This window comes from Sapajus apella, unplaced genomic scaffold (assembly GCF_009761245.1).
Source record: "Sapajus apella isolate SASKATOON/1434 unplaced genomic scaffold, GSC_monkey_1.0 scaffold248, whole genome shotgun sequence".
In the NCBI taxonomy this organism is placed as follows: Eukaryota; Metazoa; Chordata; class Mammalia; order Primates; family Cebidae; genus Sapajus; species Sapajus apella.
The window spans coordinates 333,184-341,544 of NW_022437188.1; the positions used below are offsets into that span (position 1 = coordinate 333,184).

At 47.4% G+C, this 8,361-nt stretch overlaps 2 pseudogenes across 2 annotated transcripts; both read right to left on the reverse strand.

Annotated features, from left to right (window-relative positions):
- Window positions 1-3,052: 3,052 nt before the first annotated feature.
- On the reverse strand, window positions 3,053-3,554 carry LOC116545149 (annotated as a pseudogene). Its single transcript, XR_004266207.1, has one exon. The product of XR_004266207.1 is annotated as a 60S ribosomal protein L32 pseudogene (transcript).
- Window positions 3,555-5,632: 2,078 nt separating this feature from the next.
- LOC116545132 lies at window positions 5,633-6,541 on the reverse strand (annotated as a pseudogene). Its single transcript, XR_004266202.1, has one exon. The product of XR_004266202.1 is annotated as an SAP domain-containing ribonucleoprotein pseudogene (transcript).
- Between the last annotated feature and the right edge of the window lie 1,820 nt (window positions 6,542-8,361).

The window sequence follows — 8,361 nt, forward strand, 5'->3', positions numbered from 1 at the left end:
GCTGGAATTACAGGCGTGAGCCACCGTGCCCAGCCAGAATACAAGTTTTATTTTTATTATTATTATATGTTACAGAATATTTTTAAAATGGAAAAACCTAACCCCAACAGAGTAGAAATATGCCGTCTATGCTTAGAATATTTGTAACACAGTTAGCTGAGCTCCTCAGACATAGGATATCCATTGTCTATAATATTAAGCACTATGTGCCAAGCACTGTGCCAAGCACTTCACACGTATCATCTTATTTATTCCTCACCACACTCCTAGGGGATAGATACTAACCCATTTTACAGACCAGGAAGCTCAGGCTCAAAGAGGTTAAGTCACTTGCCCAGAATCACAGAGCAATATGTGGCTGAGATGGGACGGGAACCCAGGCCTGTCTGCAGAGCCTGTATTCTTCAACCCACAGCACCCGAACAAGGTTAAAACCAGTTACATTCATGCATCATAATCATCACATGCCATGTCCCAGCCACAGCTGACACAATCTGACAGAAAGCATTGGACTCCCACAGGATGGGTCATGTGTCTTGGGAGGACCTTGTGGGCAAAGTGAATACCAGTGGCAGCCGCATCCTAACGAGCCCAGGGTCAGGACCCACCCAGGTGAGCAGGGCTTAGAACTAGCCAGTGAGGCAGGAGCTGTGGCTGAGGCCTGTCCAGCCATGTGGCAGGGTCGTGAAGGCAGGCAGAATAGCAAGGAAGGGATGCCAGAGGCGGGGAACCACGAAAGATGTCTGGCCTCCTGTTTCAGAGAGAGGGATCCGACCGGCAGGGCAGAAGCGGCTGGAATTGGAGGGAAAGTATAGTGTCTGCAGGAGCAGAATACCAGACATCAGAGCTAGCAATCCAGGCAGGGACCAGAATCTAAGAGATCGTGGTCTGCCCCGTCCCATCGCTTTCTCTGTGACACAGGGGAAAGAAAACACAGAAATTGAATGAAATTGGCTAAGGTGAATCAGCCGAGAACTATTGTAGCCCTCTCAGGAGCTGCAGGCGCTGTCCAACCCAGACTGCCCAACTGGTGGGTGGCAAAGACTTGTCCGCCCACTGGGCTGGGGGAAGAGGCAGAGCTACCAGTTGGGAGCTCAGTAGGTCACTGTCCATGGGAATGGCGGTTCAGGCCAACAAAACGGAAATGTCGGGCCGGGCGTGGTGGCTCATACCTGTAATCCAAGCACTTTGGAGGCCAAGGCGGGCAGATCACCTGAGGTCGGGAGTTTAAGACCAGATTGACCAACAAGGTGAAACCCCGTCTTATAAAAAACAAGAAAACAAAAAAACAAATTGTCCAGGGACAACTGTTGACTCCCACTGCAAGGCCACAGCCCTGGGATGGAAATTCTGGTTGGACCACAGCTCACAGTCACACTTGGAGTATTTGCGCAGATTCAGGCTGAGTCCCTAGCAGCTGAGAGCCTCTCTAGGATACAGGAAGTATAGTCTGGCATCTCTGTGTTTAGACCTACAACAGGGAAGGGCAGCAGCAAATGAGGAAAAGTGACCAGGATGGCAAGGGACCCACCCTTTCCCCTTAGAGCTGCTGCAGAAGCAGCTCTCCTAGCCCCAGCACATTCTGGGCACCGATTCACAGCTGGTAGGCGCCTGTGACCTGGTCTGGCTGGACAAGTTGGGCCAAATCGATTGTTCCTTCGGAGTTTGATTATTATGAAATATTCCACTTTTTTTCTTGTGATACTTCTTCACTTAAAGTTTGTATAATATATTGATATTAGCTTTCTTGGGAATAATGCTGACGTGAAATATTGCTTGCTTTCTTTTTTTCTGAGACCGAGTCTTGCTCTGTTGCCCAGGCTGGAGTACAGTGGTGCAATCTTGGCTCACTGCAAACTCCGCCTCCCATATCCAAGCAATTCTTGTGCCTCAGGCTCCTGAGTAGCTGGGACTACAGGCATGTACCACCTTGCTAGCTAATTTTTGTTTTTTTAGTAGAGAGGGGGTTTCACTATGTTGGCCAGGCTGGTCTCAAACTCCTGACTTCAAGTGATCTGCCTGCCTTGGCCTCCCAGAGTGCTGGAATTACAGGGGAGAGCCACTGTACCTGGCCTATGTCCTTGTATTTAAAGTGTGCTTTTAGTAAACAGCAGAGTTGGAGTTATTTAATCTAATCTGATAATATTTGTTTGTTTGTTTTTTTGACAGAGTCTCGCTCTGTTGCCCAGGCTGGAGTGTGATGGCACGATCTTGGCTCACAGCAACCTTCGCCTCCTGGGTTCAAGCGAGCACGTCTGGCTTATTTTTGTATTTTTCATAGAGATGGGGTTTCACCATGTTGGCCAGGCTGGTCTCGAACTTACAGCCTCAAGTGATTTGCCTTCCTCGGCCTCCCAAAATGTTGGGATCACAGGCGTGAGCCACTGCACCCGGCCCTTTTTAGCATTTTAAAGACATCATTTCATTTTTGTCCGGCTTCTACAGTCTGCCAATCAATTGTATTGTTGGATTTCTCTCTCTCTCTCTCTCTCTCTCTCTTTTAAAATATGGTTTCTTTTAGCCAGGCACAGTGGCTCATGCATGTAATCCCAGCACTTTGGGAGGCTGAGGTGGGCAGATCACAAGGTCAGGATTTCGAGACCAGCCTGACCAACATGGTGAAACCTTGTCTTTACTGAAAATACAAAAATTAGCAGGGTGTGGTGGCACGATAAAAGAAGTCATATATATATGACTTCTTTTAAGACTTTCTTTTTTTTTTTTTTTTTTTTTTTTTTAAGGAAGATGCCAGTTTTTTTTTTTTTTTTTTGGGACGGAGTTTCGCTCTTGTTACCCAGGCTGGAGTGCAATGGCGCGATCTCGGCTCACCGCAACCTCCGCCTCCTGGGTTCAGGCAATTCTCCTGCCTCAGCCTCCTGAGTAGCTGGGATTACAGGCACGCGCCACCATGCCCAGCTAATTTTTTGTATTTTTAGTAGAGACGGGGTTTCACCATGTTGACCAGGATGGTCTCGATCTCTTGACCTCGTGATCCACCCGCCTCGGCCTCCCAAAGTGCTGGGATTACAGGCTTGAGCCACCGCGCCCAGCCGGAAGATGCCAGTTTCATTTAAACACAAAATGTGCACATAAGCTGTCTACTCATTTTCTTCACTGCACAGCCTGGCATTGGGTTTGGTGACTCTGACGGCCAGCTGGGTAGCTCTTTCCACAATGGCTTTGCGGTTCTTGGAGGAAACATTGTCAGCGATCTCAGCACAGTAAGATTTGTTGCACATCAGCAGCACCTCCAGCTCCTTGACGTTGTGGACCAGGAACTTCCGGAAGCCACTGGGCAGCATGTGCTTTGTTTTCTTGTTGCTCCCATAACCAATGTTAGGCATCAAGATCTGGGCCTTGAACCTTCTACGAACCCTGTTGTCAATACCTCTGGGTTTCCGCCAGTTACGCTTAATTTTGACATATCGGCCTGACTGGTGCCGGATGAACTTCTTGGTTCTCTTTTTGACGATCTTGGGTTTCACAAGGGGTCTAAGGGTGGCCATGATGCCGAGGAGCAGATCGCTGCTACCTCCGTAGGCAGCGCTGAGGAAGAGAGACTCTTTTAAGACTTTCTACTTTGTCTTTGATTTTCAGCAATTTAACTATGATAAGCCTAAGTGTAGTTTACTTTATGCTTACTCTGCTTGGAGCTCGTTGATATTCTTGAATCTATGGCTTGATGCCTTTCATCATATGTGTGGAATTCTCAGCCATTATTTCTTTTTCTTTTCCTTTTTTGTTGAGACACTGTCTCACTCTCTTCCAGGCTGAAGAGCAGTGGTGCAATCTCAGCTCACTGCAACCTCTGCCTCCTGGATTAAAGTGATTCTTGTGCATCAGCCTCCCAAGTAGCTGGGATTACAGGCACATGTCACCATGCCTGGCTAATTTTTAGGTACATGTCACTATGCCTGGCTAATTTTTAGTTTCACCATTTTGGCCAGGCTAGTCTTGAACTCCCAACCTCAGGTGATCCCCCCCTCCTTGGCCTCCCAAAGTGCTGGATTTACAGGCGTTGAGTTGCCAGGCTGCTGGAGTGCAGTGGTGCAGTCGTGATTCACTGCAGCCTCACTCTCCCAGGCTCAAGTGATGCTGACCCTCCCACTCGAGTAGCTGGAACTACAGCTGTACACCACCACGCCTGCCTAATTTTCGTATTTTTTGTAAAGACAGGGTTTTGCTGTGTTGGTAGGCTAGTCTTGAACTCCTAGGCTCAAGTGATCCTCCCACCTCAGCCTCCCAAGATGCTTGGAATACAGGCATGAGCTACCATGCTCAGCCCATTATTTCTTCAAATACTGCTTCTCTCCTATTCTCTCTCTTCTCTCCTTGAGGAATTCCAAACACATATATTAGATCTTTTGAGCATGTCCCATGCATCTCTCATACTCAGTTCTGTTTTTCCTTCTATTATTCTTTTTTGCTTTGTGATTCAATGCGAATAATTTCTATTGACTGGTCTTTAAGTTCACTAATCTTGCCTCCTGATGTATATAGTCTCTTGCTAAACATATCCAGTGAGTTCTTAATTTCAAATATGTTTTGCAGTCCAAAATGTCAGTTTTTTGGCTGGATACAGTGACTCATGCCTGTAATCCCAGCACTTTGGGAGGCCGAGGCAGGTGGATCGCTTAAGCTCAGGAGTTTGAGACCAACTTGGGCAACATGGCAAAACCACATCTCTACAAAACATACAAAAATTAGCTGGGTGTGGTGGTGTATGCCTATAGTCCTAGCTACTCTAGAGGCTGAGGTGGGAGGATCACTTGAGCTTGGAAGGTCAAGGCTGCCATGAGGCAAGATTTGCACCACTGTGCTCTGGCCTGGGCAACAGAGCTAGATCCTGTCTAAAATAAAAATAATTAGACTTTCTATTTAAGTACTCAGTCTTTTAACATGTTTTGTCCATCTCCTGCTCTATTTGCCTTAACATATTAATTTTACTTATTTTTAAACCCTTGTTTATTAAATCCATTATCTGGGTCATCTCTGGGTCTGTTTCTGTTACCTCTTTTATACTTCAATTGTTTGTCACTTTTTCGTGCCTCACATATCTAGCAATTTTTTATGGTAGTTGCTACATTTTAGAATCTCTGAATTATGTTATTTTCCTCTAAAGTATGCTAAAGTGTTAAGTTTTGTTTTGGTGAGCATTTAAATTACCAAGGGGTCATCTGGATCTATAGAGGCTTGGTTTTAGGCTTTGTTAGAAGGGTCATTTCAGTTTTGCCCTTTCTCCTAGGGGACAGCCTTTACTCCTGGGGTGTATGCAGCTGTTCCAAAATCCTAACCGAAGCTCTGAGGTATTCACAAAGGTCTCTCCCCTTTGCCTGGGCCTGAATTCCAAAGTCCTCCAGCGCTGTGTGGCTGCCGAAGTCATAGCCAGCTCTCCAGCTTCTCCATGGCTGTTTTCTCCTGGATCTTTCAGAGACTCACCCTGAACACGTAGAGGTTAGGTGTCAGCCAAGGAACCAGATGGGATCTTTACACAGATTTTTGTACCTGCACTCCAAAGTCAATTGCAGGTATTTATTTTCTTGGCCCATTAAGACTGTCACTTCCTGCTTGGTCCACTTCCTTGCATCTGAGTTTGGGAAACCGCTTCATGGAGAAAGCAATTTATTTTTTATTTTTTTCTATTTTTTTTTTATTAACAAGCAACATAATTAAAAACAGAAACACAACAACCTTAAAGCTGAAACAGCAATAAGTCAAACTGCTGCTGCAGTTCACGGATGTACCTGGGGTACATGCTCCCTCATTGCGAGGCAGGACGTAGGCACATGACTGTGCATTTAGGTATATATGTGACCAAGAAGAATCGGAGAAATGGAAAACACTGGAGAACAGAAAGTAACAAGAACTTTTCATCAGGCAATCCCAAAGCGCTCTGCTCTTTTCCTCTTCTTTGCCTCTGTATCCTCTGTGGTTCCAGTTCCAGCTGAACTTGTGACAATCCCAAATCGTTCCTTCCTCTTTTTCAGTTTCTCATCATCTTCAGACTTTCTGGAGATTGAAGAGACATTCAAACCAGATCTTTGAGCTTTTTCCTTCAGCTTATCCAAGTTAACCATAGGTTTGTTTTCAGATGACAGACCTTTTGTTGGAACTGAAGAAATCCCAAACCCAGCTGCACGGGCAGCTTTCTTACCCTCCAAGCTCACAGGCGCATCTCCTCGTTCGGCCCCCTTCTGCATTCTCTCAGTCTGTGGTATTTCAGATATAATTTTCACCACTTTCTTTTCTGCTGCCACATCAACAGTTTTTTCGGGGGGTTCTTCCTCTTTGACAGGAAGCTCTATAGGCTTCGTTTCTTCTTCCTCTGTTTCATCTCCCAGTACACCTTCTTCATCTGCCTCCTCTCCAGCATGTTCTTCAAGACATGCTGGAGTCTGTGGATAAGATCTTGCTTTATGCCCTTGGTCTCCAAACCACGAGCAAGACATTCTTGCTTTAGTTCAGCAAGCTTCAGCTTATGGAGCTCCACCGTCTCTGTCTCCATCTTGTTACCCCTCACTCCGCTTCGGAGAAAGCAATTTAAATGTGGGGCTTGCCCAGGCGAGACGGCTGACGCCTGTAATCCCAGCACTTTGGGAGGCTCAGGCGGGCGGATCACCTGAGGTCAGGAGTTTGAGACCAGCCTGGCAAAACCAACATGGCAAAACCCCATCTCTACTAAAAATACAAAAATTAGCTGGGTGTGGTGGCCCAGGCCTGTAGTTCCAGCTACTTGGGAGGCTGAGTCAGGAGAATTGCTTGAATTCAGGAGGGGGAGGTTGCAGTGAGCTGAGATCCTGCCACTGCACTTCAGCCTGGGGGATAGAGCAAGACCCTGTCTCAAAAAAACAAAACAAAACCAAACAACAACAAAAAAGTGAGGCTCGCCTCACTCCTCCAACGATCACAGCCCTGCATTGGCTGCTGTCCAACGCCTACAAACTGTTGTTGGATATTGTATTTTGCCCAGTTAAATTATGGTTGTTTACCGTGGTAGGGTAAGTCTAAGATCACCGAGTCTGCCATGGCTGGAATCAGGTTTCTCCCTCAGGGGTTGAGTGGCTGAAGCTAAGCTGAACGGGTGTGTTTCAGAGCAGCCACAAAGCTGTCTGGACTCTGAGGTCATGCCCAGGAAGCTGAAAGATGAGGAAATGGAAAGAATGAGTTTGCGGAAGCTGGGAGGACGAGGAACGGCTGAACAAACGCGAGGTGGTGGTGAGGGAAGGGAGCGGATGCTGAGAGAGCTGAGGAAGTGCCGTGGGACCATTCATCACGCCCTGTCGTCCTGACCCCTAGTGCCCACACCCAGTGCCACTCTCCAGCCCCAGGGTCCCTGTCTGGACAAGTCCAGATCCTTGGAGTCCTGTGAGGGTCTGTTTCCCTTACTGATCATAATCCCCCAGACCCAAGAGAATCCGAGGGAGCTGCTGATCTGGCATCCAAAAGGACTCCACTTCCCACCACCCCAACAGGTAAAGAAACCAAGGCACAGAGAGGTTAGGTTCCCTTCTGATGGCCACACAGGAATAAGTTGTACAGCCAGGATAAGTACCCACACACTGTAAACTCCTGAGCCTGAGCACTTAACAAATAGGTTCTCCTACCTCCCATTAACAAGTACAGTGACAGTCTCTTCTCATGAAAGGGAACCTCCTGGATACAAGCCCTATGGCATCCCATGAGCTTAAGTAACCTGTGCCCCCTGCACCCTTGGATGGCATGAGCTGCCTTGGGCCCGTAGAGGGAAGGCAAGGCTCTGAACAGGCAGCAGAAGGTCTGGCCATGATCCCTGTTCTGGTGATGATTTGCTAGGCAGCCCCAGGCCGGTCACTGTCCTTCTCTGAGCCTCAGTTTTCCCCAGTACTTGTGATGCTATTGTAAATTGATGATAAACCCATGAGGGAGGCTGGGCGTGGTGACTCACACCTGTAATCCCAACAGTTTGGGATGGGTAATGGACCCTGAAAGTATATTGAGAGTCAAAATGAAGTTCCCCAAGGAGCTTAGTGCTTTGGATGGGGTCTCATTCAAAGTTACAGTCTCTATTTTTTCCATCTTACTTGGGCACAAGGATAGGTGGACTTTCAGCTAAGTGCTCCTTGGGGGATTTCATTTGAACTCTCAGTATACCTTCAGGGTCCTCAGGTAGATGGATCACTTGAGGTCAGGAGCTGGAGACCAGCCTAGCCAACATGGTGAAACCCGGTCTCTACTAAAAGTACAAAAATTATCCAAGCATGATGGCACGCACCTACGGTCCCAGCTACTTGGGAGGCTGAGGCATGAGAATCGCTTGAACCCGGGAAGTGGAGGTTGCAGTGAGCTGAGATTGCACCACAACACTCCAGCCTGGGCTACAGA